The sequence below is a fragment of the Ovis canadensis genome, chromosome 20, assembly GCF_042477335.2.
Source record: "Ovis canadensis isolate MfBH-ARS-UI-01 breed Bighorn chromosome 20, ARS-UI_OviCan_v2, whole genome shotgun sequence".
In the NCBI taxonomy this organism is placed as follows: Eukaryota; Metazoa; Chordata; class Mammalia; order Artiodactyla; family Bovidae; genus Ovis; species Ovis canadensis.
This window is the reverse complement of record NC_091264.1, coordinates 59,529,475-59,556,491: the sequence shown is the minus strand read 5'-3', so window position 1 is coordinate 59,556,491 and position 27,017 is coordinate 59,529,475. Positions and strand designations below refer to the sequence as shown.

At 44.2% G+C, this 27,017-nt stretch overlaps 1 long non-coding RNA gene across 2 annotated transcripts in view; it reads left to right on the top strand.

Annotated features, from left to right (window-relative positions):
- Nucleotides 1-13,214: 13,214 nt before the first annotated feature.
- LOC138425318 (uncharacterized) overlaps nucleotides 13,215-27,017 on the top strand; it is a 62,221-nt gene continuing 48,418 nt past the window's right edge. For both annotated transcript variants that reach the window (XR_011251168.1, XR_011251169.1), the window contains exons 1-2: nucleotides 13,215-13,418; nucleotides 23,607-23,680. This is a non-coding gene — a long non-coding RNA (uncharacterized lncRNA). The remainder of the gene's footprint in view (nucleotides 13,419-23,606; nucleotides 23,681-27,017) is intronic.

Sequence of the window (27,017 nt, the reverse complement as noted above, 5' to 3'; positions counted from 1 at the left end):
AGCTCAACATTCAGAAAACGAAGATCATGGCATCCGGTTCCATCACTTCATGGGAAATAGATGGGGAAACAGTAGAAACAGTGTCAGACTTTATTTTTTTGGGCTCCAAAATCACTGGAGATGGTGACTGCAGGCATGAAATTAAAAGACACTTACTCCTTGGAAGAAAAGTTATGACACCTAGATAGTGTATTCAAAAGCAGAGACATGACTTTGCCAACTAAGGTCTGTCTAGTCAAGGCTATGGTTTTTCCTGTGGTCATGTATGGATGTGAGAGTTGGACTGTGAAGAAGGCTGAGTGCTGAAGAATTGATGCTTTTGAACTGTGGTGTTTGAGAAGACTCTTAAGAGTCCTTTGGACTGCAAGGAGATCCAACCAGTCCATTCTGAAGGAGATCAGCCCTGGGATTTCTTTGGAAGGAATGATGCTGAAGCTGAAGCTCCAGTACTTTGGCCACCTCATGCGAAGAGTTGACTCATTGGAAAAGACTCTGATGCTGGGAGGGATTGGGGGCAGGAGGAGAAGGGGATGACAGAGGATAAGATGGCTGGATGGCATCACTGACTTGATAGAGGTGAATCTGAGTGAACTCCGGGAGTTGGTGATGGACAGGGAGGCCTGGCGTGCTGCGATTCATGGGGTCGCAAAGAGTTGGACACACCTGAGCGACTGAACTGAACCGAACTGAACTGAAGCCTCGAAGCAGCATTTGCTCACTCTCTCCTTGAAAATCTTAAAATCTGGCTTCCGCGTTAGCGTGCTCTCCAGGGTTTTCCCTGGCCCCACTGGCTGCCCCATTTCCCTCTTTCTGAGATTCTCCCCTTCTTGCAGGGACTCTTTTTTTCCAGTGATAGTCACCACCTGGGTGCCCTCAGCCAGTGCCCTGAATCTCATCACCACGCGGGCACTGATGGCTCCATAAGCGAATCTCCAGACTGCCCCCCGTCGTTCAGTCCTGTGTATGCAACTGCCTGCTCGATCTGCCCCTTGGCTAGCTGATAGACCACCCCAACTTCACACATCCCAAACAAATCCTTGGGGTGTCCCCCCACCCCTGCAAACTTCTCCAGGCTTCTATATCTCAGTCAAAGGCATCCTCTTCCCACACAGGCCAAAATATCAGAGTCATCCTTTCCTCCTTTCTTATCCCACAACATGGAACCCATGCATGCTCGGTAGCTCAGTTGCATCCCTTTGCAACCCCATGTACTGTAGCCCACCAGACTCCTCTGTCCATGGGATTTCCCAGGTAAAAATACTGGAGGGGGTTGCCATTTCCTCCTCCAGGGGATCCTCCCGACCTAGGGATCAAACCGACATCTCCTGCATTGGTAGGCAGATTCTTCGCCACGGAGCCACCTGGGAAGCCCACGGAAGCCATACCCTACATCTACTTGCTTAACAAATGTTCCATTTATTTCTTGTCTCTTTCACCACTGCTGGTCTGAGCCACGAATCTCTCTGTCCTGCACCACAGCGACAGCTTCTGGTTCTTCCTGCTTCTCTGGCCATCCTACCATCAGCCCTCTGCACATGAGCCTCAGGGATTTTTTCCAGAATAAGTCAGATCTTGTTATGGGAAACCCCGTGGTTTCCCATCTCACTTAGAATACACTCAAAAGTCACTATGCTGGCCTACACGGCCCCATTGGGTTTGGTCTCTAGAAGCCCCTCCTGTGATCTCTTTACTGCAACCCTATGGGCCTCATGCATTTTCCTGGAACATGTTTTCTTTCCCTCAAGCACAAGCCTGCCTTATGACCTTTGCACTGACCACTCCCCATGTCTGGAATGTTCTACCAACAAGCCTCATGTCACATCACTAATTTTTTTTTTTTATTGAAGTAGAATTGATTTACAATATTATATTGGTTTCAGGTATACAACAGAGTGATTCAACAATTTTTACAGATTATACTCATATACAAAATATGGGCTGTCTTCCCTGCTGTATAAGATATCCTTTTAGTTTATTTATATTATCCTTTACTTACTTATATTTATCTATTTTTTAGAAGTTTGTGCCTCTGAGCCCCCTGCTCCTATCTCGCCTCTTCCCACTCCCCTCTGCCATTTGTAACCACCAGTGTATTCTCTATAACAGACACTTTTCACTTTCTTCAGGTCTCCACTGAACTGCCAGCTGTCTCAGAAAGAACTTCCTTTAATCCTCTACCAAACTAGCATTTCTTTTCATTCTCTGTCTCTTCACGCTGCTTTATTTTTTATCCTTATAAAGCCCTACTCCTTGATAATCGATTGCATATGTGTTTATTTGCTTATTATCTGTCTCTCTGACTTGAATATAATCTCTGTGGGACCAGGGATTTTGTTTTGTTTGCTGCTGTGTTCCTGCACTTTAACAATACCTGGCCGTATACGATTTGCTGAGTGAATGAATGACTTAGATCCAGTATTCCTTTGTTGTATAGCGGGGAGCTTACATGGGATCTCAGGTTACAGAGAGGGAAAAAAGGCAGCTAGGATTCGGACCCAAACCTGTACTTTTTTGGTCCAGGGCTCTTTCTATTACTTTATACTGTCACCTACCTACATAAGTTAATGATTATTTTCCTTCAAAGGTAATTTGTGATTTTATAGGGAGCAAAGTCACCTAGCATAGAAATGGGTTTCCAATTGGGCAGTTTGCGTCAACAAGGCAGGAGGGAGATGGGGTGTGTGGGTGTGTGTTTGCTGGGTGCCAAGGGGTGCCAAGAGTCTTCCTGGACTTGGATATTATATCACACCACAAAACCAATCTAGCATATAGCCTGGACTGTTGTTTACCCTATAGCAAGTAGATGCCTTTTAATGAAGGAATCAGCTTTCTAAGGATTTTAAGAGCAATGAGAGAAAATGAAATGCAACATCCAAATTGCAGGATAGGGAGTCTGTGTTCAAGATTAAGGTCGGGTCTTTAAAGACCAAACCCCCTTCCAGAAAATTCAGTTCAGTCTGAGACATTCAAATCATATGAGAAACATACCTGAAGGTGTTAACCATGTAGCCTAGTTTAAGCTGGATCAGCTAATAATAAAATCTACCCTTTATTGAGTGCTTACTATGTTCCTGATGCTGTTTATTTATGATAAAATCAACAGCCATTGTTAACATTTATTTGTGGCTTATTACATGACGAGATTGCATAGTTTTAAGTATTTAACAAGTTCACTTGACCCTCGTGAGAACACTTATAAGGAAGGTGCTAGTATTTTCTGCATTTTGCTAATTATAAAACTGAATTCTAGAGAACTGCTCAGCAGTAGGTGGTCAAACTGGGATTTGAACATAGGCAGTTTGACCTACAGGCTGTGCTATATACTAAACGGCATAGATGCGCTCTCTCATGTAATGATCACAACTCTAGGAAATAGATACTATCACCTCCTCTTTATAGTTCCTGTCTTGAATTGCTGTAAAAGGATACAGGGGCTTAAGCCTCTAATGAGTGCCTTTAGGATATCAGTCTTGAAGACATTGGTCAAGACTAACTCACTTACAGTTTGTGACTGAGAAATCACAATACAGTTCTCTAAACACTGAAAACTGTAAAAGATTGCTGAGAAAATTAAAGAAGACCTAAAGAAGAGGAGACATATAATGTGTTCACAGATCAAAGCATTCAATAGTGGTAAGATGTCAGTTCTCCCTAAATTGATTTATACATTCAGCATCATATCAATCAAAAGAGCAGTGTTTTTTTCTTTAGAAATTGAAAAACTGATTATAAACCTCATACAGAAGTACAAAGGACCCAGAACAGCAAAAACAAAATAAAACAAACCATAGTTTAAAAATGAAAAAAATGATAAAAGAACAAAGTTGAAGAACTAATGCTACTTGACTTCAAAATTTATAAGCTACACTAATCAAGACAGTGGGTTTTGGCTTAAAGGTAGACAAATAGATTAATGGAACAAAGTCATATACAGACAACTGATTTTTGATAAAAGTGCAAAAAAATTGAGTGGGAAAACACAGTCTTTCCAACAAATGGTACTGGTACAATTGGTTAGCCATATAAAATAATGAACTTCAATCCATAACTTCTATCATATAAATATTAACTCAAAGTGGATCAAAGAAAAATGTAAAACCAAAAACATAAACTTCTGGAAGGTAATGTAAGATAAACTGTTTGTAGCCTTGGGCTAGGTAAAGATTCCTTAGACATCACACCAAAAGCACAATCCATAAGAGAACAAACTAATAAATATGATTTCATCAAAATTTAAAACGTCTGTTCTTCCAAAGACAATGTCAACAGAATGAAAAGACAAGTCAGAGCCTGGAAGAAAATGTTCACTCCAGAAAATAATCATATCCAGAATTGATAAGAAACTCTCAAAACTCAATAATAAGAAAACCTTAAGAATTGACAAACTCTATGAATGGACATTTTATTAAAGAGGACGTATTGATGACAACTAAACGCAAGAACAGACATTCAGCATTATTAGTTATTAGGGAAATGCTAAGCAAAACCATGGTAAGATACCACTACAACTATCTGAATGGCTAAAATTAAAAGCAGAGTACATCATGAGAAATGCTGGGTTGGATGAATTGGAGGCTGGAATCAAGCTTACCGGGAGAAATATCACTAACCTCAGATATGCAGATGACACCACCCTTATGGCAGAGAGTGAAGAAAAACTAAAGAGCCTCTTGATGAAAGTGCAAGAAAAGAGTGAAAAAGTTGGCTCAAAGCTCAAAATTCAGAAAACTAAGATCATGGCATCTGGTCCCATCACTTCATGGCAAATAGATGGGAAACAGTGGAAATAGTTGCTGACTTTATTTTGGGGGGCTCCAAAATCACTGCAGATGGTGATTGCAGCCATGAAATTAAAAGACACTTAGTCCTTGGAAGGAAAGTTATGATCAACTTAGACAGCATATTAAAAAGCAGAGACATTATTTTGTCAACAAAGGTCTGTTGGTTTTTGAAAAACTGTCAAGGCTATAGTTTTTCCAGTAGTCATGTATGGATGTGAGAGTTGGACTATAAAGAAAGCTGAGCACCAAAGAACTGATTATTCTTAACTGTGGTGTTGGAGAAGACTTTTGAGAGTCCCTTGGACTGCAAGGAGATCCAACCAGTCCATCCTAAAGGAGATCAGTCCTGGGTGTTCATTGGAAGGACTGATGTTGAAGCTGAAACTGCAACACTTTGGCCACCTGATGTGAAGAGTTGACTCATTTAAGAAGACCCTGATGCTGGGAAAGATTGAGGGCAGGAGGAAAAGGGGACGACAGAGGATGAGATGGTGGGATGGCATCACTGCCTCAATGGACATGAGTTTGGATAAACTCCAGGAGTTGGTGATGGACAGGAAGGCCTGGCGTGCTACAGGCCATGGGGTTGCAAAGAGTCAGACACGACTGAGCAACTGAACTGAACTGAACTGAACTGAAAATTAAAAGAAAAACCTGACCAACTCTCATATACCGTTGATGGAAATGTAAAATGGTACAACTGCTTTGGAACCCAGTTTGTCAGTTTCTTAGAAAGCTAGGCATTAGACCTACCATATGACCTATGCATTCATTCCTAGGTATTTACTTAACCAAAAGAAAAGAGAATGTCTATCCATGCAAATACTTTTAATTTTCCCCAGGAGAAGCAGTCAGAAAGAAGGTATGTACTATAGGCTTCATTTATTAATATATTAATTTCTAGGAATTGAAAACGCAATGGCAGAAAGGAGATCAATGGTTTCCTGGGACAGGCGTAGAAAGGGGCAGAAGGTGGGATTATAAAGGAAAAAGAGAAAATTAGGGAGCAGGTGATGAATATGTTCATTATCTTGGTCGTAGTAATGGTTTTACAGGTATACATGTATGTCAACACTATCAAAATTTACAGTCTAAATATGTGCAGTTTACTGTATTACAAGTATACTTCAATAAAGCTACTTTAAAAAAATCAAGTAGTTAAATCTGTAGACATAGGTTTATATGTGTGTGACAACCTGGCATGGTCACAGAGTATACAAACCCTCTCCCTAGACACACAAGGAGACAGGCAGATAGACACAAACATGTACACATATTAATAAGAACACCTAGAGACTAGAAACAATACCCTCGAGTTTTCAGGCTATATTCTTTATCTCCTCTGTCTCTGCCCTTTATTGATGTTCAGTCACTCAGTCATGTCTCTTTGTGACCCCATGGATTGAAGCACACCAGTCTTCCCTGTCCTTCACTATCTCCCGGAGTTTGTTCAAACTCATGTCCATTGAGTTGGTGAGGCCACCCGACCACCTCATCCTCTGTTGTCCCCTTCTCCTCTTGCCCTCAATCTTTCCCAGAATCAGGGTCTTTTCCAGTGGGTCGGCTCTTTGCATCAGGTCGCCAAAGTCTTGGAGCTTCAACTTCAGCATTAGTCCTTCCAATGAATATTCAGAGTTGACTGTCCTTTATGTACTGTCCTGTAAACTCCTGAGGTTCTGTGGCAGAGCTTTCTGAGCTTATTTTCACTTAAAAAGGATTGTGTGAACACTGAAGTCTTCAGTGTACAAGATTTCAAACAAAGTTGTAAGAAGGAGAGTGGAGAAGGACCTACCTGTATAGCAGAAGGGAGAAGGGACAGGGCTAAGATGCTAACCCATCACCTGGTAGGTGAGAGGTGCCACTTACCCTTTCAGCTTCTGGAAGCTGAATTTTATAATGAGCTGTCACTGTATTTATCACCTAGCAATTACTCTAATTGAATAAGGTGTGAAGAAAACCTGGAAAACATTAGTTGTCAATGACTGTGGTATCTTTGATGAAGCTGTCTATGGTAGGGTCCCAGATGTAATTGAAAATCAGCCCACAGCCTGTTAAAATGGTCTAGGTTCTTTATGCCCCTTCATTCTATGTACTGCTTCTGGCTTATAATATGGCAATTGTTTTATCAGATCACAAAAGGCAGTCATATTATTAAAACATCTTGATCTTGACTTTATATGATTCAGTCAAAACTGAGTAAGGCTGGTCAGCTGCAGTTCGAGAAGAGTATGGGACGAGCCTGAGCTGTTCTGAGTAATATTACTTCCTGCACAGGTGCACCCCATAAAGTGATGTTTACCTCGAAGTATATAGCATGGTCTAACGTCTGTTATCTTCATAAAACTGACTTTGTTGGCATGCTCAAGGTGGAACGGGCTCACAGCATCAGATAGAGTAGTTTAAAGTAAATGCGACCGGCTAGTAGACCAGAAAGGTGTGAGACAGCTCTGCCAGGAGGCTGGCTGCACGAGGAGCCACATCATGACAAGGTCGAGTGGTGTCCAAAGAGTCATAGTTACTGACAGTGGTTTGAGGCACTATGGCCCACCGTAGGGATGCTCTCAGTAAGAGAGCCATACCGCTATGTCCAACACTCCCAAGACTTGTCTTCCCTAGACGGTTTCACGTTGTCGGGCTCTGCCATCCAGAGGGCTTCTGAGACCCTCTGACTCTCTTAACTGCTCCCTTAGCTGCCCAGCTCCTGTTTACACAGCCTTCATCCAAACAACCACTCCGTTTTCTACCCATGAACTTAAAATCAAATATATACTCTCCTTGTTATTGTACCCCTAGATCTGTGGGGCTGAAGTCTGAGATGCTCCCATATACTTCTACTTGCCTTACTCCCACAGTGGGCTATTTATATCCATCCTGCTTTTTCCATTTAGTATGCATTTGATCTATGCATTTTACTAGTTCCACTCTGAAAGCAACCTTATTTCCAAGTTCTGTAAAGATTCTTAACCAGCCAGCCTCTCTCTCTCCTACTTCCCATAGTGACCCTTGTTTTGAGCTCAGGCTTTGCCATGGATTAACCTGAGTTCAATGAATCCATTCATCTTGCTGTCTTAATAAGCTGTCACTCTATTTCCCCAACTTACAAGAAAAAAATTGTTTTGAAGAAGGGGAGGGATTTTCCTGGTGGTTAAGACTCTGAGCTCCCTGTTCCCACTGCAGGGGGCAAGGGTTTGATCCCTGATCAGGGAACTAAGATCTCCTATGCCTGTGCGGTGCAGCTGAAAAAAGAAAAGAAGAAAGAAGGGGTGCAGTGGGCATGGAAAGAAGAGAATGAGGTAGAAAGACTGCAGAATAAAGGCACATGTAGTTAAATTCTGTACTATTTTTAATATCTGATCTGTAAACATGAAAATGTGATTGTCCTTTGGCTAAAAGTATAATTTGGCACTGCTATATATCTAATTCTATTATTACTGTTACTTGATTTTATGTGATAATGTTTGGATTAGATCAGCACCTTAATTTCCAGCCAAGTGGAAGTTATTATTTTCATTTCTTTTCCCAGTCTCGTTGTTATGGTGGCGGAGGGGAGACCTCAGAATATTAACTAGTTTGACAAAGATTCTTAAACCTAAGAAAACTAATGTGCAGACTTTACTCAGTGTCATATCTCCAGATGAGAAAGTTAAAATCCAGGCAAAAAAATCCAGATATAGAACCTTCATGATGATCAAGTCAGAGTTTAAAAAAAAAAGATACATAACTGAATGTTCAGTAGACATTGATGGAGACAGTCAGAGATGTGGCCAAGGTTTCTCCAGGCAACTTTCAGAGCCTGACAAGGAGACCAGCCTTCCCTGGCCCACTTCCTCATTCTGTATCAGGTATTTTTGGGAAACCTCTGTTGTTTTGTTTTTTTTTTTTTTTCCTCACATTTGATTTCAACTGTGAGGAGGACGTCCGGGCATCTTTTTCGAAGGACAGTGTGACGGTTGGCAATGGGGATGACACCATCCAGACTTTCTCTCTCCATAAACTCTGTCTCCACCCTTTAAGCTCTCTTGGTAGAATCGAGCACAAAACACAAGCCCTAATAGGTGACTCTGGCCTCTGAATAAAGCATTACAGGGTATTCTGTTTCTATTTTTCTTGACTTTCCGCAAAGTAATTTCATATCCCTTGGGAGCCAAGAGGCATTTCCTGTAATTAGGGTTTGCTACTGGCACTTGCTCCCTGAAACACTCATCTGTCCAGCTCCCAGGCTGAGAACTGTGCCGGAATTGTGGGTTCAGAGCAGGGGTGGTCATAGTCCTTCTCGCCCTGGAGTCCTGGATAGAAAGTTCTAGAAACAATACTCCAACTGTATCTTGAGATTTTTATGAGCCTTTTATACACTAATTGAAAGCAACAGGAATGGGCAGGAGCCTCTTGGCCAGACTGAACTGCTGCTGATTAGCTGTGTGATGAGCTGTGTGTAACTCAGGCTTTTGGGGTCTCTGTTGCCTCAACCGAAAAAAAAAAAAACAAAAAAAAACAAGTAACAAAAAACTTGAAGGGATGGAAAGCAAGAGGCATTTGAGGACTCTCTGAGGCAAACACTATTATCATCTTCGCGCTTCTTAGTTCTCAGCCAGTAGCCTGCTGGTGGAAATGATTTACTCCATGTTCCTGGTCTGTTCCCTAGAAGGTGCCCCACCCCTTCTTAGCCATACTGCTGGAAGGGGCGGACCCTGAGATGGTGGGGCCACATGATGGAAAGCCCAGATTCCTGAGGACAGCTGCCCAAGAGAGCCATGGACTCTCACAGGAGTGAGGACTGAACTGTACTGGGCTAGCCCTCCAAGATTATACAGGATTTACTTGTTATTGCAGCTCACACCAGGACTACGCTGACTAGCATGTTCTTCCAGCTCTAAAATGCTGCATCTAATAAACAGCAGTCATGTATGGATGTGAGAGTCAGACCATAAAGAAGGCTGAGAGCCGAAGAATTGATGCTTTTGAACTGTGGTGTTGGAGAAGACTCTTGAGAGTTCCTTAGACTGAAAGGAGATCCAACCAGTCAATCCTAAAGGAAATCAGTCCTGAATATTCACTGGAAGGACTGATGCTGAAGATGAAGCTCAAATACTTTGGCTACCTAATGTGAAGAATTGACTCATTGTAAAAGACCCTGATGCTGGGAGGCAGGAGGAGAAGCGGGCAACAGAGGATGAGATGGTTGGATGGCATCACCAACTCGATGGATATGAATTTCAGCAGGCTTTGGGCGTTGGTGATGGACAAGGAAGCCTGGTATACTGCAGTCCACGTGTTTGCAGAGAGTCGGACATGACTGAGTAACTGAACTGAACTGAATAAATGGCAAGTACAGATCAGAGATAGAAAGAGATTTGAACAGAGGAAGGAAGCTGGATGTAAGGCTGCTATTTACTTGGATGTCTTTCTCAAAGATGAGTCTCTCAAAGAGATGGTAAAAAGTCAGGGGGTCTGTGGGTAATACTTCAGTTCAGTTCAGTCGCTCAGTCGTGTCTGACTCTTTGCAACCCCATGAATTGCAGCACGCCAGGCCTCCCTGTCCATCACCAACTCCCGGAGTTCTCCCAAACTCATGTCCATTGAGTTGGTGATGCCATCCAGCCATCTCATCTTCTGTTGTCCCCTTCTCCTCCTGCCCCCAATCCCTCCCAGCTTCAGAGTCTTTTCCAATGAGTCAGTGAGGACAAAAAGCTCGCTGATTCCCACACTCCTGACGTTTGTGGGGAGATGGTGAGTGTAGAGTGACCTCTGACTTCTCAGTGGCTGTGATGCTTTGTTGTGCTGCTTCTAGAATTTTTTTTTTTTTGGTCACATGGAAAGTGATCAGGTCTAGGTGGCTACTGACCATTTCAAGGGAAAGAGCTGCTCTTTCCATGTTTTTAGTTTAATCCTTTTCCAGAACAGATTCCCACAAGAAAGTGTTTTAATCCCAACTTAATTTTACTGAGTGGAAGTACCATTTTCAAGAAACCCCCAAAGCTTCATACTTTAGAATAAATGAGGCCTCTCCATGGGAAAAGAAAGCCAGAAGAATTGACTGGGAAAGCACGTGGCCCCATGTCAAACTGGACCTAGGTCAGATGTCTCTTTGACAGTGTTGGTTCTTCAGGGCTTTGTGATCCACAGTCGAACATAATCAGCCCTCAGCATTCCTACCCAGGGGAGCTCAACCTGACTTGATTTAGATGAGAGAGTTCAACCTCTGTCCAGATGTGTTTCTTTGCAGGCGCAGCAACTCTTACCCATGCAGGACACTTCATCCTGGAATATGCTTCCCATTTTGCAGATAAGCTCAGGGGATCTGCATCCCCCGATACAATCTCTGCACTAAATTGCCCCGTAGTAGTGATTTATACCCCAATAAAACTACATATTGAAATGGAGAGTTGGTTTGGTTGTACACCAACATAATTTATGCATGTCTTAGTTTTGGAATAAACTTGGTATTTATGCAAGGGGGTGAGGTCTTTGTGATGGGAGGTATATTTTCACATTGACAGAGCTGGTGACAGTGACGGACAGCAGAAGGAAATGTCCCCAGACATCTTTAGATCACCCCAGAATCTGAGAAATGTCCTCCTTCGAGTTAGGAGATGAATTGTCTCTTTTCCATTTGCTGAAAGAAAGGGAAGGCAGCTAATTCTTTTTGGAGGGCTTCTTTGCATGAAACATAGTGCTAGCTGCTCTAAGTCCATATTTCTTATTTAAATCTTTCAACAGTCTAATGTAAGTTGGCATTATTCTCCTCACTTTGCAGGGGAGGAATCGGAGGTGGAGAGGGGGTAAGAAATGTTAGTAAAGAGTGGGGTTGAGATTTGAATCCTATCTTTTTGGCTCCAGAGAGCATCCTTTCCCCACTAAGCCACTCCGTCACCATCCTGCTGGGCTTTCTCTATGTGTGCTGAATTGGGTTCCATGTTTCAGGGTTCAGAATTAGTCACCTTTTAACCTACTGAGAGCCGTGATGAGAAATTTTTCAAGAAGATGAAGGTGAATCCTTCCATCCGTTTAGGGGACGTCCATTCACGTGTGTTGCTGTGGACCCTGCAGAGCATTGACCGGGGGCCCCACTTGAGACCAAGCAATCATCCTGTCAGTGCCCGGAGACTCAGCCACTGGCAGCTCCCGGCTGAGTGCCCCCGAGACCATCCTTAACCGAAGACAGCGTCTCAGGCTGGTCTCAGGGAGGTCATGCCTCCTCCCTGGGGAAGCCCACTCCCTGTGGCTGGCCCACCCATTGGCTTCAGTTTCGGACCCTCGGAAGGGCCACCCCAGAGGGTCTGTGCGCTTAGCTGGGGCCTTTACTGTGACTGCGCTGCGGCCCAGCCCTCTCTCCGCCTACTCCTGCTTCCTTCACTGCTCGTACATATTCCTGAGACGGCTCCCCATCACCCCCTGCACGCCATTCTCCGTCTTTCCAGAGTTTGCTCCCCTGGGGACTCGACCTGTGAGGCTGCTAAACCAAATCTTCCCTGTGGATTCGTGTTGCGTGTGTTTAGTCAGTGTTCTGGGCTCGCATGCCTTTCCAAATTCATATGTTGAGGTCCCAGCCCCCCACGTCTCAGAATGTGACTTGGCCTGGAGATAAGGTCTCTGAGGAGGTGATGAAGGGTCAGTGAGGTCATCAGAGCAGATGCTGCTCCAAGAGGACCAGTGTCCTTGTAAGAAGAGAGGAGCGCACAGGCACGCAGAGGGGAGACCACGTAGGACACGGAGAAAAGATGGCCGCCTACAAGCCAAGGAGAGAGGCCTCAGGAGAAACCAGACTGCTGCCAGCTTGAACTTGGGCTTCCTGCCTCCAGAACCGCGAGAACATACGTTTCTGTGAAGTCACCCGGGCTGGAGGACTCCGTAATGACAGCCCCTGTGGACTAATGAAGGCAGATTTCGAGGTACTACATTTCTGTCCGTCTTCTTTCATCTTTACTCTCAAGGAACAACTCAGAAATCTGAACAACTTAAACAGTCTTTTTAGATGGGAGGAGGTAAGGTAATAATTCCCAGAAGACAGCTTTCACATTCTCTAAAATATATCAAAATAATCATATTTTTAAAGAGGTGAGAAAAGAGTATGTGAACGACCCCCACTTCAATGCATTTTCCTTTTTAAGATATTTATCACAAGCCTATAAATCCACCATCTGACAACTAGTTTGGGCCAGGACTGAACTTATATTTAATGGGAAAAAAGGACACCATTTTCAAGCTCTGTCAGTCAGCGCTGGCCTCTGTGAAGCAAAGATTCAGTCTGGCTTTCTTCTTTAGAGAAACGCTAACAGACCATGTCCAACTGCCAGCTTCCTGCCTTCATACAAAGGGGAAGAGTCAGCGACGCCAGAGAAAAAGCTTTGCAGTTTAAAGAGTTTTTTCCTTCAGTTTTTTCCAAGCCAGCCTTTGACTCTCCCCCAGCAGTGTGTTGGGGAATGTTTAACTCCCGGCTTTCTAAACACAAAACAACATGAAGCAGTTTCTGCTGATTTCTGTGCTGTAAATACCCAACCATGGCTGACATCAAGAGACTGGGGAAGAGTCGAAGTAGGTCTGGGGGCTTGACCAGCTGCCCCCACACACACTGACTCCAGCTGGACGCAGAAGAAGGCTGCTCGCTGGCCTCTCTGCAGCCCTCAGCTGGCCCTCCAGGTGGGAGCTGCGTTCTCCACTTTCTTTTTTTCGTTTGTTTTAATAAATATATATTGATTTATTTGAAAACGCCGGGTCTTAGTTGCGGCAGGCAGGATCTGGTTCCCTGACCGGGGATAGAACCCGGGCCCCCTGCATTGGCAGCACAGAGTCTTAGCCACCGGACCACCAGGGAAGTCCCTCCACTTTCTCCTCACGCTGATATTTGCACTGATATTTGCTTCAGGGCCTGCCGGTTTTTGCTGAGCTCTTTGGTAAGTGCTTCCTTTTAAGAGTGTTTATGGATTTAGCACAGGTCTCCCCAAACAACCTTTTTGGGCCACACGCCCCAGAAGCTTTTTTCCTGGGGTCTTCACTGTCGCTCTTGGAGCCAGAAAACCACAGCCTGAGGGGGTCCCAGGAGATCAGCCACGTCAGCGTAAGCCTGACTCCCAAAGGCTCGTCGTCTCTCTGGACTCTCCTCACACTCTGCTTCTCCCATCTTCCCCCTTTAGTGGTTCAGTTTAGCTGCATAGACTTTATTTCACCTGTGCTGTAGGACTCCAGGTCGCACTGGTTGTCGGGTGTGCTCAGTAGCTCAGTCGTGTCCAGCTCTTTGCCACCCTGTGGTCTCTAGCCCACCAGGCTCCTCTATGCACGGGGATTCTCCAGGCAGGAGGACTGGAGTGGGTTGCCATTTCCTGCTCCAGGGGATCTCCCAACTCAGGGATCGAACCTGTGTCTCTTGCTTTTCCCATATCCCCTTCTCCCTGAAGAGCAGCATGAATATATCCTTAGGAAGCCCTGACAGCCGGGAGTGAATGCTCCTTTTTAATAGGTGATGCTGAGAACTGCCAAATATTTGCATCCTACATAGTCTACTGTCATGTAAGTGTGTGTGTGTGTGTGGAATATTTTAAATAAATCTCAATGATGAGAAAAAAAAAAATCACTCCAAAGTTGTGAAATTAATGATCTCAAAGATCCCTTGGACTCTGAATGTAGATAAGCAAATTGAGGATTCTGGGTGGTAGGAGTGTCTGGTTTTCAAGTTGAAGGTACCAAAACTCAACCTGTATTTGAAATACCCCAGAGCTAATATTCACTGCAGGGACTGAAATGAAGTGAAATACGCCTTGCTTTGGAGAAGGCGATCTCCTCTTGTTCCCTCCTCTTCTTTCTCCCTTTCTTTCTTTCTTCTTCCCTTCCTCTGCTTTTGTCTCACTTTTGGAAAACTGGCTGAGCAGGTAGAAAAAAATGAGAAGAGGTGATTTTTATTTCACTCTTCATTAGGAAATTAATTCACACTGAATGCCTTGAGGAATCACAAACGTAATTTGCTCCAGTGGAGGCCTCCAAGTGTCCAATTCTGTTACAGATTTTTGTCATAGAACCCTAGGACTACGGAAGATTTTTAATAGGCCTTTAACTTTCAAACAGTACAGCGACATGACAACCTAGCTGGTTGAATAAAAGAAATCCTTTTGTTACTTAAAATATTTTAAGAACGTATTTGTCATTTTGCTTAACTGACAGCCGTTTATGGAGTTTTCTTATTTGTGTTGATGGTTAGTTCTTTCGTGATAGAGACGACAGATTACTGATCCTAACCCATAAAGGAATTAACTTTTTTTCCATTGAGCACAAGTTACTTTATGTACGCTTTCTCATTTCATCCTCAAGACAGTCCTTCTATCACCATTTTATAAACTTGAAAACAGATTCAAAAGTCTCAAGTTAGTAGAGTGAGGCTTAAATCCAGGTCTGCCTCCAAGGGTACCACGCAAGAGCACGCTGCCTGCCTCTACTAGAAGTCAATTAATAGGCGAAATTACACGTCGCTTCTTTTACTTAGTTTCCGTAAAACCTTAGCAAGCCTTGGTTCAATAGGAGGATGGATTCTTTTAACCCTAACCTCCAACCTAGGCCAACATGTTTTCTTATGGGACGGCTGAATGGGAAAGGATTGGTTTAGAGACAACGGGCAGACAGAGAGAGGAGACACCAGAGGACTGGCTAATTGGTAACCTAGGTCAGGGGTCCCCAACCTTCAGGATCTAATGCCTGATGATCTGAGGTGGAGCTGATTTAATGATAATGGAAAATAAAGTGCACAATAAATAAATAATGTCCTTGAATCACCCTGACGCCATCCCCATCCCCCACCTCTGGTCTGTGGAAAAATTGTTTTCCATGAGACCAGCGCCTGGTGCCAAAAAGGTTGGTGGCCAATGACCCAGGTGATCAGCTTCTGATCAGTTCAGAAGTGCAACCTCCAGACTTGCTAGGGCACTAGTACACGAGGTGGAATATTCTGCCTCTGTCCCAAAAGATTCTTCCCCTGAGATTTCTGAATGGAAGAGGGTTTTCTGTGGGTATCAGCACATCCATGTAAAAAGATTTACCTAACAGAGCAAAATCTGGGGGCCTAACATCAACCTTTCAATTTCAAGTGTTCGTTGCAGTCCTGGGTGGGAAATGGAATACCATTTCTATTACTGTTTCAAATGCATTCGTCTGAGTTGGACCACACATAATGCGTGGTTTTTTCAACGGTACTCACCCTTGCCCACATTTTCCCAGGTGGCTCTCTGTCTCTTACGCCAAAGAATGCTGAAGCTCTGGGTCTTGAAAAGGATGATCCCAGTGTTTTAGTTGGCTGATCAGGTTCTTCGTTTTCATTGCTCTACTTAAAGAACACACGGTGTTCTCATGAGGGTGTACGACATTAGGGAGCTCACAGCTTCCTGGGCCTGAAAAGAGAAGTTAAAAAGAGTGGGTAAACTCTGGCAGAGGCCAAGATGCTTTTCATCACTAAAGGGTGGCATCACAGGAGCTGGAAATCTTGTTAATGGAATCCATAGTCTCAGTAATACAGTTGTCTCATTAATGGAACCCATCATTCATTCATGCAGTCAAGGGTAATATTTATGGAAAATATATTATGGTAAATATATTTTTTATTATGCATGAGCTGAAACCTTAGAGATGCACAAAGTATGGTCCTGTTCTCAAAGAACTCACAGTCTAGGAGGGCAAATGAAACAATCCGGTCCTATAAAATGTTACAGCAATTCTGGCAGAATGCAAAGCGGGTCTGGTAAGGGCACCAAGGAGGGAAAAAGTAAATGTTGGCTGGAGTCTTGTGCAATGGGTAGATGGTAGCCAGGTGCTTCTTACTGGGGTAAAATGGTAGACATGAGTGTGATCCTTCGTTGTCTGTAACCTACAACTTTCTCTGTCATTGATTTCCCTTCTTTTTCTGCACCTCGACCTCCCTGCCCCACTTGCTGCTGCTGCTGGTCAGTCGCTCAGTCGTGTCTGACCCTTTGTGACTTCATGGACTGTAGCCTGCAAGGCTCCCCTGTCCATGGAATTCTCCAGGCAAGAATACTGGACTGGGTTGCCATTTCCTTCTCCAGGGGATCTTCCTGACCCAGGGTTTGAACCTGCGTCTTCTGCTTGGCAGGCAGATTCTTCACCACTGAGCCACCTGAGACGCCCCCATTCCCCTTTAAACTAATCCAACATGCTGTTCCTTTGATGATCTTGAAATGTGCCTGGCTCCAATTTTTGGCATCAACTTGTGAAGGTCCCTGGAGCCATATGCTTTTCTTGTTTTTCCAAAATAAGGAGAACTGGTACTTTGGTGATGAGCCTTTTAAATAGCTCAGATACAAAGCCCGGAATTTGACTTTTTGCAAAAAAAAAAAAAAAAAAATTTGCCTGGGCTTTTGGTTGGTTAGTACTGGCCAGTTTTTCACTTCCTGTTCATCATCTTTCAGCCATAAGGTTCAGTTTTGGTATGAGGTATGTGTGTATCTTTATAGGCCATAGTTGAAATATATATTTTTAGAAAAACTCTTGATACTTAAACCATGTGGGGCATTTGGAAGTCTTTTTGAGAATCAGGAATCTGAATCTTTGTAAAAGGAAAGTGTTTTTCCCATCAAGAATGAAAAATAAAAACTAAATGGATGTTTTAAACTGTGGAGCAGAAAAATAAGGGTTGTGTCTAAGACATTGTAGAAGCTTGGTGAACTGTGTAACGAACCTATCAGCTGCCTCAAGGCAGAGAAGTCTTTCTAGCAGTGCTTTCCAACTGGAGAGGAACAGGGAGCTGGCTGCCTCTCACTTCTCTTAAGATGGGAACGTCATCCTGTAGTTTGTTTGATAAACACGGTATTTGTAATCTCGGTTAAGAGGAAGAAGACTTCTCTCTGGGGTGCTTGCATGGGCTGGGCAGGAGGACACAGGCCTGTAACTTGCAGGCTCTGCCTGCACCCATCCATGTCGCTCAAGGATCTCAGTCCAGACAGTGGAGAGAATCAGCTGTGAGAGAGTCCACATCTCACTGAGGTCTTCGCCCCTGGAGACATTTCAACTGCCCGAGGCGTCTGAGCTTAAAGGCGACCACTCACAGCTGACCTGTCTATAGGTGCAGGAAGGTGAAGTCGCTCAGTCGTGTCCGACTCTTTGCGACCCGATGGACTGTAACCTACTAGGCTTCTCCGTCCATGGGATTCTCCAGGCAAGAATACTGGAGTGGATTGCCATTTCCTTCTCCAAGGGATCTTCCCAACCCAGGGATCGAACCTGGGTCTCCCGCATTGGAGGCAGACGCTTTAACCTCTGAGCCAATCCCATAAACTGCAGCACCATGGATAGAATGTATATAGAGAGGTTTCATTAATTCTTTATTGTGAAATATGACACATGTGCAGAAAACTGTATAAAACAATGTAGAGCTTAATAAATTATCATGAATGTAACCACACCTGGGTCAAGATACAGAACACTGCCAGGGCCCCAGAAGCTGTCCAGTGCCTTTCCTAATACAACTTTCTTTTCCTTCAAAGGCAGGACACATCACACAGTATGTATTTATGTTGGTTTCTTCCACTAGGCATTACGGATGTGAAATGCATTGATGTTGCTGCCTACAGCTGTAGCCTGTCAACTTCATTGCTGTATAGTATTCCATCGTGTGGGTATCCTTCCATTTTAATGCTGATGGACAACTGAGTTGTCACTGGTGTTAGACCATTATCAATAATTTTTGCTAGGTAGATCTTTATCCATTTCTTCTGTGCATATACCCAAGAAGGGAACTGCTGGACAGTGGATATGCATATCTTCAATTTTAATGGAAAATACCAACCTGTTTTCCAAAGTGGTTGTACCAATTCACATTCTTACTGGCAGGGTATGAGAGGCTCCATTGCTTCTAACAAAGTTTGGTACTTGTTTTTTAGTTTTAATCATGCTGTATTAGGAGTATTTTCCATATAACACTAAAAAGTTTCTCCCCTCCTGCCCCCCACCCTGATTATTTTCTACCTAAAGATACTAGAGTGATTCTAGTAACTTGGAGTTCTGAGTTGACTGCTAATAATATCAGTAGATGTACATTAAGAGAAGATATGTGGCCTTGGAAGATTCATAGTAATAAAAATCCCAATAAACAGAATTGACCCATACAGCATTTAAAAATAACACTGAGATTAGAAACTGACATAGGATTGAATCAATACACCAGCTGGTGTTGACCTCTCATCCTTTCATAGGGGTATGTGTGTCCCGAGGGCACGCCCTACCCCTCGTGGCTGGGTGCAAGTTGCCGAATTACCCAGCTGGGGCCAGTCAGGACCACCTTAGAGGAGGAAGGTCAGCTGAGGAGCCTGTCAGCTTACAGCTCGTTAGCGGTCACATCTGGCAGCGTCTGCTCCTCCAGCAGGCAGCAGAGACCCCATGCTCTGGTCAACAGGGAGCAGGGGGCATGTACAAGGCTCTTCCGCAGAAATAGCACAGCCCGCTCACTGCCCACCAGCTTCTCTACCGACCTGGCCTCTGAGCTTCCCCCCCAACTTCACCCTCCTCGAGCAGTCTCCTTCCCCCTTTGTCCTGCTATTGCAGCCTCCTGGGCAAAGCCTAGGTCTGGATCAACGCAGTTGTTTACTTTCTTTACATCAATCTCCCAGCTGTTGAAGCATGGCTGGAAAAACCTCACACCCTGCAGATGGTGCCTCTATAAACTTTGGTCATGATGCCATCTGGACCATGGTTACTGTCAGGCAGCCCTCCTCTCTTCCCCTGCTCAGCTCACCGCCCTGTCTACCATCTTCCTAATGCAATGATACTGGACCTTCCTTAATGATGTGCTGGGCCCCTACTGAAGACAGAGCTGACTACTGTCCGTTATGCACAAGGCTCTTTCGAACTGTCTCTACCTTCCTCAAGTCTCTGGTTCCACTTCCTGTCTGTCTCCTGAGCCCCAATGCCAGCCTCCACTGTCGGTCTCCACAGGCAGTCTCTCCTCCTGCTTCATGAAGAAAGCTGGGCGGTCTGAAGCCACTCCACTGACTTCCCTCCTCCATATTTGTATATCATTCTGAATGCACAATCATCCCTTTCTCCTCTCTACCTCCTGTGACAATACAGGAAATGTCTCCCCTCCCGCTAAGGCTCATCCCTCTCCCCGGCCATGGAGCCACCCTCTCTAGCCTCCCATCTCTCTGTGCACCAACTCTCCCCTGACTTCTTCCCAGCAGGGGTCAAACAGGCTCATGACTCTCCCTTAAGGACCTGGTATTGGGAACTTCCTTGGCTTGACCGGGACCTTCATCTGGAGAGGGCAGGAAGCAGTGCTGTGGGTTGAATTGTATTCCCTACACCCCGATTCCCCAGTTCATATGTTGAAGTCCTAGCTCCTAGTATCTCAGAACGTGACCTTATTGGGGAACAGGCCTCTTTCATTAGATAAGATTCTTTCATAGAGATAATTCATCAGAAGGTCATATTCTCTTTGGATCTCAGCGTCCCCATTTTGGGACATAATGGGTGGTTGGACAGTCCTTTTTGTGGAGTGCAGTTCCAAAATCTGTGTGAACAGAGGTGGTGGGAGGGATGAGGGAGTTTAGAAAACAAGACTCTACTGAGCTCTCCATCTCTCTTCTGACCAAAGCAGGTCCAGTTTTAACTGTTTTGTATTTGGGAACTTTGGGTGATATTTGGCTTAAAACGGGTTTCATTGTTTAAAAAATAAAATTAAAAAATTCAAAGCTACTGGCTTAGGTGTTATTTCAGGTCCTTTCCAACTGCAATAACTTATGATTATAAGGTTTTACAAGTTAACACATATGGGTTTGATGAACGTATAATGTAGATTTTTCTCAAAAAAGCCTGATTTAATATATTTTATTTCTTTTCAGTAAAGGAAATTTGTTAAAGGACTTATGAAAGCAATTTAACTTTCAAGCCTTTTAAAGATGTTCATATAGAACAGTTGCAAACTAGAAAAGCAATTTTTGGGGACCATATGTTGGGATTTGGGATTTAGAAATATGCCCATTGTCCACATGAGGCTATCAGACCCATGAGCAAGCAGGTGCACATGAATAGGACCTTCAGATGATGAGCTCTTGAGAAGAATAACTGTGTCTGTTCCGTCTTTACTTCCCCAGGACCTGGCTTAGTATCTGGTACACTGCATGCTACGTGCACACACGCTCAGTCACGCCCGACTCTTTGCAACCCTGCGACCCTGTGGACTGTAGCCCACCAGGCTCCTCTAACCATGGAATTTTCTAGGCAAGAATACTGAAGTGGGTTGCCATTTCCTACTCCAGAGGATCCTCCTGACCCGCGTCTCTTGAGTCTCTTGGATTGACAGTCAGGTTCTTTTATCACTAAGCCATCTGGGAAGCCCCATCTGGTACCCAGTAGATGCTTAATAAATGTTTGTTGAATGAAAACATATGATGACATAAACTCTTTGCCTGGAGCTTGGTGAGAATTCTTGGTGACAGGAAAGAACTTTCTAAAGGAAGCGGTGGGTGGACTGGAAGCCAGAGGAGGGGCAGTGTCCCCGGCCCAGTCCTGGGTGAACATTCAGGACTTCTTCATGCAGGATGGCTATTTCTGTGGGCTGGGATATCCGCAGTTAAGGAAGGCAGCCTTCACAGTGCGCCTAGGACAGTCTAAGTTCCTGGTTTCCTGGCAACTTATTTCATTTCCCACACTGAGGCCAGTGGACCATGGAGTCTATATCTTCCCCGTTTCTTCCTGGATGTGTCTCTAGTCTCTATCTGATCCTTATATCTAAGATCCTTGATGAGAAGGGGCCTGGGTAGCTACTAAGATAAGCCAGGTTCTCCAGCTTTCCTCCTCTTCCATTTGGCCATCCACGACCGGGAATGCGATAGGAAGACCAGTGGCCTGAAATCAGGAGACCTGGCCTCTGGTCCCAGGTGTGTGACTGTGGGCAGCTCAGTCAGTTCCAGGCCCTAGTTCCTATGTGTGAGCTGAAGGGCTCAGACAAAACTATGTCCTTAATTCTACGTCTTGTTAGATGTAAGATTGAATACATGTCACCTGGATATGTAATTGGTGAGCTACCAAAAAAGGTGCTACTAACAAAGACAGTATCTTCCTGTCTCTTTCTGTTTCTGACTCTCTGTCTGTCTCTGACCCTGTCACACTGTGCGATGTTCCCACTTTGCTTGTGCCTTTGATGTAAGACCTTGAAGGTGATGGTGAAAATGCAGTGCTATTCAATTAAAAGGCACAGAAGCCGAACATTTATCAGTTGTTGTTATTGTTGAGTTGCTAAGTCATATCCAACTCTTTTGCAACCCCATGGACTGTAGCCTGCCAGGCTCCTCTGTCCATGGAATTTTCCAGGCAAGAATATTGGAGTGGGTTGCCATTTCCTCCCTCCAGGGGATCTTCCTGACCTAGGGATTGAACTGGTGTCTCCTGTGTTGGCAGGCGGATTCTTTACCACTGAGCCACCTGGGAAGCCCCAAGCAGTTATCAGTAGTGACATCATAAGTTGAGTGCATTTATCTGGTCCCCCTTTCATCACCTGGACAGTGTCCTGAGGGCTTGAGGCTTGGCCTGAGTCAGATGTATGGGCCAAGGTGTCGGAAAGCCCCTCCTCGGGGGGCCAGGTAATGTTCCCTAGAGGAGGACACCAAGAGAGGGAGGAGCAGAGCCCAAGGGCTGAAACCAGCTGCGTCCCCCTTATGGCTTGAGGACAGCTCTGGGCCCTGACTGATCAGCCAGCTGAGCATGCTGGCTCTTCACTGTCCGGCCACTGACAGTATCTGGAGCAGAGGCCTCTTGAAATTACACTTCCTGACTTGTCTTCCTTAGTAATTTCATGTCCTTGGGCTGTGGAGCCTTGTCAGCCGATGATAGAGTCCTTCTATCATGTTCGGATTTGCACAGTTTATTTTGGTAACTAAGACGGAAAGACAGAATTAATTATACCCTCCATGAAACAGTCCATCAGCCACCTGCTCATGGAGCAGAGTCAAATGTTTTGCTGCTCTTTGCCAGAAAGATCAGTCTTCTCTTGAGTCCCATTTGGGATTCTAACCAGGTTATCTATGAAAATTTCTTCTTAAATATGGTGTATATATATATATACACCATATATATATATATGGTATACACACACATATATATATTTCCATTTGTGTAAAAACAATAAATAAATACCACTGATCTCTTTCTGCCTATGCCAAAGAAGAACTTGTTGAGGATTTAATACCCTAATGCATTAGACGTACTTAAATTCAACAAAACAGTCAAATTGGTGATTTGCCTTAATTTAGCCAGTTTAAATATTGTTAGTATATCGACTTGCAGATGACTTTGTTTCTTTCAGAGTCATCCCTGGAGGGGACTGACTATTAAGTGAATTGGAAATGCTCAGGTATGTTTCAAAGGTCTATGAGACAAGACTTTACTTTGTTTTCACTCGGTAAGACTCAGTGAAGAGGGTGAGATGAGAAGAGCTGTTAGTTCATCTGTGTGCATGTCTAAATGTGCACCCTGGAGGCATGGCAACTGAACAATTCATGTTTAAAAATGTTCTGCAAACAGCAAGATGCTCCAAACTACAGCCAAACCCCAACCAAGAACAAAGGGAACGACAATGCTCATGAAATAAATGAGGATGGAAGTCAGAGTTCTAAGTCCTTTAAACCTTTCTGCACTTAGGTAATGTCTTGCTGAGCACATGGCCCTGGTTCTTTTCCTGGCCTTTGCCAGCAAACTTTTAGGAACCTCCAGGCAGAAGAGAAGAACCAGTTCACCGCACCTTCCACTCCTGAGAGTTCTCAGTTGCTGACTATTTATAGGGACTTTCACTTGCCTCCTTCTCCCATCTGGTATTAATTTTTATTTCTTCTTCTTTTCTAGGTTTTGACTCATCTCCGCCCAGACCAACAGGTTTCCTGGAGGCCTTGCTTCCCCAGACGGGGGGCTCCACCCAGGTAACTCAACTGGCTGCTGTCCACCAGGAAAGGAAGGGCTGGGTCCCCAGTCTCAGAGAACCAGGCCATGATCACTCAGTTATCCAAGTTAGAAGTAGAAAGCTTTCCTTAGCATTTCCTTGATTCCCACTCCCCACGTCTAATCAGTACTGGGATCCTCCTCACTCCCGAGGCCCTGTGGCTCCATCTCCTCCAACTCTCCATCTCAGCTGCCACTGTCTTAGCTCATGGCGTCTCTCCTGGACTGTTGAACAATCTTCACATTTCAACCTCAAAACAATGGGGAAGACTTTGAAAAGTTTTAACTGGAAAGTAACTTGATCACATTCTGTTGTCATGGAAAATCACACTGAATCTAATGGATAAACTGGAAAGGCAGCTGGAATGGTGACAGAGAGAAATCCAATGCAGAGCTCTGCTGGGGTCTAGACGAGAAATTAGGAGGGCCCAGGTTAAGTCTAAGGAGGGGCAAGGAGGCGGGTGTTTAGCGTGTAAAATGGATAGAGCATGATAACGGATTGGAATTAGAAGGTGAAGGAGAGGGAGTGTTTATCATGATGTCTCCTGCTAGAAGCTTAGGAGATTGGGTGGATGACAGTGTCATTATGAGAAAGAGGCAATTAAGCCTGTGAGAAAATGATGAATTTAAGGTAGTGTGTTAAGTTCCAGTTTCATGTGGGGAATGTCATGTGGAGAAAGAATCCATGAGCAGTAACATACAAGTCTGGGATTCAGAGAGAGGTTAATGTTGAAGATAGGCTTTGAGTCTGGGCTTAGAGCTGGTAAGGTCACGGCATGTGTAACACTAATGGACAGGGATTATAAAGTAAAAAAGGAAGACAGTGTGTCCCCTGGGGAACACCACCGAGGGGAAGGGGTGGAGAGGTAGGAGGAAATTCAGAGAGCAAGAGAGCAAAGGATTTCACGTTAGATTATTGGCATTCTTGGCGGTGGTGGTTCAGTCGATAAGTCATGCCCAACTCTTGCGACCCCATGGACTGTAGCCTGCCAGGCTCCTCTGTCCATGGGATTTCCCAGGCAAGAACACTGGAGTGGGTTGCTATTTCTTTCTCCAGAGGATCTTCTCGCCTCAGGGATTGAATCAGTGTCTCCTGCATTACAGGCGGATTCTTTGCCAACTCTAAAGCCCCGTGGATATTCTTAAGAAAAGAGGGATAGGGACAGAAGACAAATGACATCTGGGTTGAACAGTGAGTGAGAGCTGAGACGTTTCAGACAGTGAATCTAGATTTCCCTTTCTAGAAACTTTGCCATAAAAACAAGAGGAGAAGTGGGACGCAGAACCTGACGACATGCAAGGTCACTGTTCGGGGAGCAAGTAGCAGCGGCCTGTACGAAAGAGAATAGAGAGGTGCCTGCGACGCTGAATTTTATGTGTCACCTTGCCTGGGCCACAGAGTGTCCATATATTCAGTCAAACACTATTCTAGGTGTTCCCGCAAGAATATTTTTGGATGAGATTAACGTTTAAGTAATTTATTTTGATAAAGGGAATATTTCAGGTTGAAACAAAGAGATAGAACACCAGCTCAAAGCCATATGAAGCATACATTTCTGTAGCTAAGGTCAAAAAAAAAAAAAAAATCTAAAAACCAGTATCACTATGATGTTGGTTCATAACTCCACTCTTGATTCTTTTACAGTGTCTAAAAGACAAAAACTGAAAAAGTAATTATAAATCTACACTAATGGATATATAATATCAGTTCAGTTCAGTCGTTCAGTTGTGTCCGACTCTTTGTGACCCCATGACTGCAGCATGCCAGGCTTCCCTGTCCATCACCAACTCCCGGAGCTTGCTCAAACTCATGTCCATTGAGTCAGTGATGCCATCCAACCATCTCATCTTCTGTCATCCCCTTCTCCTCCTGCCTTCAATCTTTCCCAGCATTAGGGTCTTTTCCAATGAGTCAGTTCTTCTGTGGCCAATGTATTGGAGTTTCAGCTTCAGCATAACTTGTAACACAAATAACATACATTGGGGAATGTATTTAAAGTAAATTAAAGATTTGAATAAGTAGACAGAGTAAAGCAGTTTGCTCTCCCTAATGTAGGTGGGCCCTATCCAATCAGATGAAGGTCCGAGTAGAGCAAAAAGACTGACTCTCCCCGAGGATGAGAGAATCCCTCCTGCCTGAATGTCTTTGAACTGGGATATTGGTGTTTTCCTGCTTTTTGACTGAAGACACTGGCTCTTCCTGGGCCTCTCAGCTTTTGGAAAAGCTTCAGACTCCACCCTCGGTCTTTCTCATTCTCAGGCCATCAGACTTGGAATGGAACTAGATCGCTGGCTCTCCTGGGTCTGCAGCTTGCCTACCCACCCTGCAGATTCTTAGGACCTGCCCATCTCTATAGCTACATGAGCCACTTCGTTATAATAACACACATATATGTGTGTGTGTGTGTGTGTGTGTTCATGTTATTTTGTCTGTTTCTATGGAGAACCCTGACTAACACAACATAAAATGGAAAATAAAAGGGGGACAAAAGAAAATAAGGAAGGAAGGGAGACTGAAGGTCAGGTGTGGAATGGATGAGGTTCGTGAGAGCCTGCTTCAAAGCTGCAGGGAGAGGGCGGGTGACCGCTTAGCTGTCTGTAATCTCTGAAGGCACTGATGACTCACTCCTGTTATGTAATTAGAATTCGCCTTCAGACGTCGCTGTCTTGGAGGCTCGTGTCTCACAGAAGTGAGATTTCCTCGCCCGGCTTGTTTTCTTGTTCCTTAGGAGCTGTTGCTAGCATAAGGTCATACTTAGAAAATTGAACCCTCAATAAGATTACTCAGAGTCTTGGCTGCTTTCTCCCTGGCCATTTGGTCTTTAGGTTGAAAAAAAGAAACAGCTCACTTTCCTAAAGTGACATCACACGTCACTTGGAAATAAATACGTTCTATAGGCCAGCCTGAAATCTATGGTCTTTTTTTTTTTTTTTTAACTCATGAAAGAGAAACTTTTGTTTTTAAAAATGTTAGAAAAAAATTTTTATTCTAAAAATCTTCTCTGATAACCCAGTTATTAGGAAACTACCTGCTGAACAGAAGCAGTAGCAGAAGTGAGGATCTGGCCTCTTTATACCTGACTCATTTTTGCCACAGTGATAGGATAGCCTCAGGAACCGCTAGGGTGATTTAAATGAGAGATTTATTGGGCATTCAGAACTCGGTTCACGTCTGCTCTACTTTTGTAAATTCTTTTGTTATACGATTCAAGCGACTGAGATAAATCATGTCATTTGCGGCTGTAGCCGATGCCATTTGGAATATCTGCTCAGTCGCTCTGCTCACTCAGAGAGGCAGGGTCCAGATTTCGGTTTGGA